Raw genomic sequence first — 8547 nt, 5'->3', positions numbered from 1 at the left:
CAGACACACAGATCAATGAAACAGAATAGAACACTCAGATATGGACCCTCAACTCTAGGGTCAACTGATCTTCCTCAAAGCAGGAAAGAATATCCAGTGAGAAAACAAAAGTGTCTTCAATAAATGGTTCTGGGAACAGGGGACAGCCATATGCAGAATAATGAAACTGGACCATTTCCTCATATCATACACAAAAAATAGACTCCAAATGGATTAAAGACCTCAGTGGGAGACAGGAATTCATCTAAATCCTGTTGGATGAGGTTGAGGAGATTGAGGAGAACAGAGGCAGCAACTTCTTTGACCTCAACCACAGCAACTCCTTGATAGACACGTCTTCAAAGGTGAGGGAAACAAAAGCAAAAATGAACTGTTGGGATTTCATCAAGATACAAAGCTTTTGCAGAGCAAAGGAAATAGTCAACAAAACCAAAAGACAAAAAACAGAATGAGAGAAGATATTTTCAAATGACATATCAGATGAAGGGCTAGTATCCAAAATCTAGAAAGAACTTACCAAACTCAACACCCACAGAACAAATAATCCAATCAAGAAATAGGCCAAAGACATGAACAGACATTTCTCCAAAGAAGAAATCCAAATGGCTAACAGACACATAAAGAAGTGCTCAATATCTTTCCACATGAGGGGAATACAAATCAACACTATAATGAGATACCACCTTACACCAGTTAGAATGGCTAAAATTACAACAAGACAGGAAACAACAAGCATTGGCGAGGTTGTGCAGAAAAAGGGAACCTTCTTACACTGTTGGTGGGAAAAGCAAGCTGGTGCAGTCACTCTGGCAAACAGCATGGAGGTTCCTCAGTAAGTTGAAAATAGAGCTACCCTATGACCCAGCAGTTGCACTCCTGGGTATTTACCCCAACTATATAGATTTAGTGAAAAGAAGCACAGCAGCAATGTCCACAATAGCTAAATTGTGGAAAGAGCCTGGATGTCCTTCGCCAGATGAACGGATAAAGAAGATGTGTGATCTATGTATACAATGGAATATTCTTTAGCCATCAGAAAGGATGAATACCCACCATTTGCATCGACATGAGTGGGACTGGAGGAGATTATGCTAAGTGAAATAATTCCAGCAGAGAAAGACAATTATCATATGGTTTCACTCATATGTGAAGCATAATGAATAGAGTGGAGGCCAAGGGAAGGAAGGGAAAACTGAATGGGAAGAAATCAGAGAGGGAAACAAACCGTGAGAGACTGTGGACTCCAGGAACCAAACTGAGGGTTAGAGAATGGAGGGGGGAGGGGGATAGTGTAGCTGGGTGACAGGTATTAAAGAAGGCACATGTGGTGTTACAGGCAACTAACGAATCACTGAACACTACATTAAAATCTACTGATGTACTATATGTTGGCTAATGAATGTAAATTTTAAAAATTAACTTAAATTTAAAAAAAAAAAACAAAAATTAAAACAAAGGCAGAAACTATACATAACCCAGAGGGCTCCACGTTCCTGGAGGCTGAGCTAGCAGCCATGGCCACAGCCTCTGGCAGTCAGAGGACTGGAGGTCTGAGAGGCGGCTCGGCACACCCCTCACTCTGAAGCCCCATGGCCATGGCGAGGTGCAGGGTCTGGGAGGGAAGATCTAGTCAGGGCCCACAGCCGGCTCCACAGCTGCTGCTGGGCTGCTTCCAGCCCCACCAGGCAGTGTCTGTTTACAGTCAGGGAGGAAAACCTTTCCCTCGATTGTTCTTTTTAAAGATGGCTGCTCAGCATTGACACAGAAAAACATCTGCATAAAACTTGAGCCAACCCCAGCTGCAAATGACCTAGAAGTTATCAGAATGTAGTGACCACAAAGAGAGGACCTTGTGTCCTGAGGCAGTCTTCCTGTGTGCGGGTGCAGCTGGGGGCCCTGGACATACCCATGCGGGCAGTGCTGGGTCCATGGTCTCCCTTGAGGGAACAGAAGTAAGAACCTGGTCTGACAGCTCTGCTCAGGACAGCACCCCCTGATGGAGACGGGACAGCCCCTCATGAGTCCTGGATGTCCTGCTGATTCTTGGGCATGGTCTGAATATCAGCTTCTTCATGAAGGGGGGGTGGGCAGCTCAGCCTCCATGGGTCCCACAGGTCCTCCAGGGGACAGCTCAGGAGGCACAAGTCCCACAGGTCCTCTGGGGATAGCCCAGCAGCCACAGGTCCTACAGGTCCTAGAGGAGACAGTCCAGGAGCTGCAGGTCCCACAGGACCTCTGGGGACAGCCCAGCAGTCACAGGTCCCATAAGTCCTCCAGGAAAGAGCCCAGCAGCCACGGGTCCCACAGGGCCTCCAGGGAATAACCCAGATGCCGTGGGTCCCACATGTCCTCCCGGGACAGCCTCTCATGAGTACTGAATGTCTTGTTAATCCTTGGGCATGCCCAAATCAGCTTCTTCATGATGTGGCAGGGGCAGTGGGAAGGACGGCAGCCCAGCTACCACGGATCCCACAGGTCCTCCGTGGATAGCACCTCGATGGGCTTGTGGTCCAGCAGGTACCTGTTCAAATGGCTCTGGTCATGCCACACAACCTCAATCCCATTAGCCATGTTGACCACCTCCTGGTGACAGGCCAAGGTCAGCTGGTGAACCTCCACCACCAACCCCCCCCAATAGGCCCCCATGTAAGTAAACATCACCCTGGTCCCTGGGGAAGTGGGCCTGGGACTGAGGTCAGTGCTGGTAGCTGAAGTCCTCATGGGACACCAAGTAGAAACTGGGAGCAAGGTGCCAAAGAGGGGGGACAGGATCTCCATGCCCACAGGGTTGCTAGCCTTCATGTCCACATCTGCACACACCAGGTCAACCACCTCACAGAGAAAGTGCTGCTCACAGAAGCAGCTGACCATCACCATGCACTGCATGGACACGTCCTGCCGCTGTGTGGTTCTGGGGACCTCAAGGACCACCACCCTCCAGCCCTCCCAGAGGTACACACAGGCCTGGCTGCCCACTCTTCGGTGAGGACCTAGTAGGTGACCCTGTGTCCCACCATGATGGGCTTCTGTGCTCCCTGCAGGAACAGCTCCAGGAAGACCACCTATCTACAGGGAAGGGGGACAGGCAGGAAGATGTCACTGTCAGAGGCTGGCAGCGTGACTCCAGAGCTGGGGGCCATGGACATGTGCACCTTCTTCATGGGGGCAGGCCCTGAGCTGCTTTAAAGCAACAGCTACTCTCCCAGCCTGTTCTGAGCAAGTCTGCTTGTGGGGCCTCCCTAACTTCTTCTACTCCCAGAGATGGGGCCCATCATCACCCCATTGTGTAAAAGAGAAGCCTGAGGCTTCAGAGGCAGGAAACCAACCCCACAGTCAGCATGATGGTGCTAGAAACAGTCCCACTGTGCCGAGTTCCCTGGCAAACCCTGCAGGTGCCCTCACCTGGCCAACCCCCTGCAGGTCCTGTCCCCACCTGCCTGGAGCAGAGCACCTTTGGGCACAGCCCTCCTTTCTATGGCCTACAGACTGGCCAGAATCAGCAGGGCTGGCCTCCTGCCCCACTTTGCTTTGAGGGGGCTGTCACTGGCCCCCATAGAGCTGTCTCCACCCCCTAAAGGGTCTTCCTGTAAAGGCTACTGGGCCTCTTGCTGATAGTTCCATTAGTCAACCACTGCTATACCTAGGAGGGGTCACCCTCGAACTACTCCAGATCAGGAATCAGGTCCAGCCCATTGGCAGGGAAGGGGAAAGGGGAATGCTGGAAGAACAGGGGGCTTGCTTAGGCCCCAGCCATGAATCCTGGAAGCTTCCAGGTCCCGGTCTACATCTACCTAGGCCCTAGAAGTTGGAAGTCTTGTCCCTCTGAGGGGACTGACAGTGGGGACAGCAGATCCTTTATTGTCAGCAAGGGTGGTGAGCCCCTCTGAGACTGATTTTTTAAGGTTTTATTTATCTGACAGAGAGAGACAGCTAGAGAGGGGAACACAAACAGGGTGAGTGGGAGAGGAAAAAGCATGCTCTCCACTGAGCAGGGAGCCCAACATGGCGGGGTTTGATCCCAGAACCCCGGGATCATGACCTGAGCTGAAGGCAGATGCTTAATGATTGAGCCACCCAGGTGCCCTGAGACTGATTTTTTCACACAGGTGCTGAGGGTAGCTCCCTGTGTCTGCCCCATACCTGGCAGCTTAGTAAATAGCTCACACAGGGAAAGTGGGCACTACATTTAAATAAGGGACAAGGCCACACACACGCAGTAGGCACAAGTCAGGTCACCAGGGGGCAAGTCTAGGTCCAGCCAATGGGGGAACAAGCCAGACATGAAGCAGGGGGAGAGAAGAGTGCTCCTGGCAGAGGGCAGAGAGAATGGAAAGGCTTGGAGTCTGGCCCAAGGCACATGTGGGACACACCAGGGAGGCCCACAGGGGTAGGGGATACAGAGGGAGAGGGGAGCCTAGAGAGGACGGGCAGCTGGGGAGTGGGTCACAGAGAGGATCAAAGGTTATGTTCTGAAAAGATCACTCTGCTGGTTTCCAGAGAATAATGGGCTCTGTACAGCAGAGGACAGGGAGACCCCAACCCTAACCCTACCCTAACCCAAATCAAACATCATCCTCCATTTTGAGGACTGACAGCCCTATTCTGAAATCACAAACAAGTCCATCAAGCTGGCTTTCACTCCTTACTCAGTATCGCACTGAAAGTTCTTCCCAGAACAAGAAGGCAAAGAAGTAAGGAATCCACATGTAAAAAGAAACAGTAGAACTACGTCTATTCAGAGACCAGAGATGGGCATAATCTTATATAGAGAGCTTCCTGAAGAACCAACAAATAATGATTACAGCCTGTTCCCTAATTCCGCAAAGTTACAGGACAAAATATCAGTACACAAAAATCTCTTATGTGTATCCACTAGCAATGAATCATCCTAAAAGGAAGTTAATAAAACAATTCCATTTTAGGGATCAACACTGACCAAATACTTAGGAATAGATGGCACCAAAGTATACATCTTACACACTGAAAATTACAAAACATTGCTGAAAGAAAATAAGGGAAACCTAAATAAATCTGAGGACACCCTATGGTGATGAAAAGACATACTATTGATAAGATGGCAACAGTACACAATGCAATGTGGGAATTCAATGTGTTCCCAAGGAATTCCACAAAGGCCTTTGGGAAGAAATGCACAAGATAATTTTAACAGTCATGTGAATTTTAAGGGACCACAAAATAGCCAAAACCATCTTGAAAAAGAAAATCAGAGGTGAAAGGTCATACTCCCAAAGTTCAAATCTTAATAACTAAAACATTGTGATACTGTTGTTAAGGTATGCATATGTCCTGAAATAAATACTACATTCTATGTTAATTAATTGAATTTAAAATTTAAAAAAAATTGTTTTAAATAAGTAAAATAAATTTTTTCAAAGTATGCATACAGATCTTTAAAAAAAAAAAAAAAAGGGCGCCTGGTTGGCTCAGCGGGTTAAGCCGCTGCCTTCGGCTCGGGTCATGATCTCAGGGTCCTGGGATCGAGGCCCGCGTCGGGTTCTCTGCTCAGCAGGGAGCTTGCTTCCCCCCTCTCTCTCTCTGCCTGCCTCTCCATCTACTTGTGATTTCTCTCTGTCAAATAAATAAATAAAATCTTAAAAAAAAAAAAGTATGCATACAGATCAGTGGAATTTAACTGAAAGCCCAGAAATAAATCCCTTCATCTATGGTCCTGTGAATATCGACAAGGGTGGACAACATTACACGTGGGCGAAAGAATAGTCTTTTCAACAAAGAGTGCTAGATAATCGGCTATCCATGTACAGATGAATGGAACTGGACCCTTACCTCACACCACATATAAACATTAACTCAAAATAAGTTAAAGGCTTAAATGTAAGAGGTAAAAATTATAAACTCTAGAAGAAACAAATGGGGATAAATCTTCATAACCTTGAGTGTAGCAATGCTTTAAGATCTGACACCAAAGCATAAGAAGGGAAAGAAAAAATAGATAAAATAATATCCTCAAATTAAAAATCTGTCCTGCGCACCTGGATAGCTCAGTTGGTTAAGCATCCGACTCAATGTTGGCTCAGATCATGATCTCAGGGTCATGAGATCAAGCCCCACACTCAGTGTGGAGCCTGCTTAAGATTCTCTTTTCTTCTCCCTCTGCTCCATCCACTCTCACACTCTCTCTCACTCACTCTTAAAAAAAGCAATGTAAAAAAAAATTAAAAATATTTGGACATCAGAAGATACTATCCAGAAAGTGAAAAGACAGCCCCCAGAATGGAAAGAAATATTTGTACATTATTTATCTATTAGGAGGCTGTTGCCCAGAATATGTAAAGAGCTTTTACAATTCCTCAACAAAAAGACAACCCCCATTTTTTTAAAAATGGACAAAGGACTTGGATAGACCCTTCTCCAGAGAAATCATACAAATGGTGAATAGCACATGAGTAGATGTTAAACATCATTAGTCTTTATGGAAATGAGAATTTAAATCAGTTATATGTCCTTTTATACTGTAGACTCACTATGATCAAGAAAACTAGAAATAACAAAAGGCTGTTGAAAAACCAAAACTCTTAAACCTTGCTTGTGGAAAATGGTGCAGACTATGTATAAAACATTTCATCATTTACTCAAGTAGATCAAAGCAGAATTACCATACAGTTCAACAACTGCATTCCTAGATATATACCCCCAATATTGAAAACACTGGTTCAACAAACAAACAAAAATGTACAGGAATATTCACAGCAGCAGTGTTCACAAGAGGCAAAGTCCACCAAGGTTACCCAAATAAGGGAAAGTCCTAGAAGAAGTTCCAGAAGAAGAAAACTGGATCCAAATGGAGAAGACATTTCAGACCATTGGGCAGGTGGTGACAGCTGAAGTGGGCCTACGTTCTGGATTCAAACGTAGGAACCATCATGATTTCCTCACTTGGGGGTTCCATGGTGGTTCCATGGGACAATGTCCATTTGGGGTAAAAGGCACTGAAGTAGCCCATGTGAAGTGACAAATGTGATAAAGAGAAATGACAGCTGGGGACTCTGGATGTGGAGATAAAGTGTATTTGTGCTGCTGTGACAAGTTATTGCATTTTTGATATCACCACAGAGTAAATGACTCCTCCAGACATCCACGTTAGCACCACATCACAGAAGCAGAGAGGACATCAGACTTCGGGACGGAGGCCAAGTCCTCCCAGATCCAGGTCACCCACCATGGAGAGGCCACTGGCCCTTGGAGGAGGCCACATGTTAGCAAGACACCTGTGGGAGGATTAAATCAGGCGCCCCTGTGTCTCTGGTGCAGTAGAAGCAGTGGGATTCGTGTTCCAGTTTTCTACAATGTTCCTCCACAACCTGGTTAGAACTGTACAAAATCAGGAAAGGAAGCCTCGGTAAAGCAGACTGGGGAGGCCAGAATGGGAGGCTGGAAGGGGGCGCCTGGCTCAGTGTCAATTACAGGAACAACTGTCAATTACAGACTCCACATTGCAATCCCCCATAGGAGAGACTCATCCATTCCAGGCCTCACAGGGGAAGCTGGAGGTTCATCTCCTACCAGAAATCACCATCCCCACAGCTCAGCCGGTGAGACTCCTGCATCACCACGAACCCCTGTCTTTCTTTTCCAGGGGACTTGCCTTCCCAGCACACCCCCCCCCCCAGCTTCTTCCTTCTCCATGAAATAATGTTCTTCTCCTTTGTTTCTTTCACTTGCCTGGGGTGGGACAGTAACTTGCTCAGCCCAGACTGCCATTCTCTGCTCTTCCCAAAGAAACCCATGTTGCTGCCCAAATAACTGGCAGTTTGAGTTTAAGGCAAATGGAAATAATAAACTCAAGAAATTTGCAAGGAACAAATTCAATATACACAAATCAATGGCATCTCTACGTGCCTGGAAAGAACCACTAGAAAGAGACTACAGACAAAAATTTCATTTTGCGTCTCATGCATCCAAAATAACTCATTTTGCATCTCATGCATCCAAAAGAACAAGACCCCTAGGAGTCCCCTGAACCCAGGAAGTGACAGACCTGTCCTCTGACAGCCAAGCAACACTGATAACAGACATAGAGGGAGACCCACGGAGATGGGGAGATACTCTGTGTTCAGGGAAGAACCTGCATCAGGAAAACACCTACTATCCCCAAAGTCATCTACGGGGTCCATGCTGTCGCTCCCAAACTCCCAGACTCCAGACCAGTCCTGGAGCAGGTGTGGATGCAGGAAGGACCCTGCAGGGCTGAGACGTGAGGGAGAGGCATGACCCCCGAGGTGGGCGGCCGCACCCTGACTGAAGACCATCTGAGGAGCCCCAGGAACCGAATCTGCAGATGCACAGACATGGACGCAGGACCCGGAGCACATCCGAGCCCAGAAAGGGGGGATCCCATAGCCCCAAGCACAGCCCCAGGGGAGGCCATGTCACCGCACACAAAACCACAGAAGCCCCAGCGCACCCTTCCTCCATGGGATCCTGAAAACACGCAACCCCTCACCAGTCCCCACTGAAGCCGCTTCTCCTCACCTTCTCCTCCAGACACCGGTCCTGAGGGGACTGGAC

General features: G+C 47.6%; 1 pseudogene; it reads right to left on the bottom strand.

The window, feature by feature from the left end:
• Positions 1-2457: 2457 nt before the first annotated feature.
• LOC123392851 lies at positions 2458-3062 on the bottom strand (annotated as a pseudogene).
• Positions 3063-8547: the final 5485 nt, after the last annotated feature.

Source organism: Mustela putorius, unplaced genomic scaffold (assembly GCF_011764305.1).
Source record: "Mustela putorius furo isolate JIRA1106 unplaced genomic scaffold, ASM1176430v1.1 tig00000633_pilon_pilon_pilon, whole genome shotgun sequence".
Taxonomy (NCBI): Eukaryota; Metazoa; Chordata; class Mammalia; order Carnivora; family Mustelidae; genus Mustela; species Mustela putorius.
The sequence above is the reverse complement of the archived record's forward strand: the minus strand, read 5'-3'. Positions and strand labels throughout refer to the sequence as shown.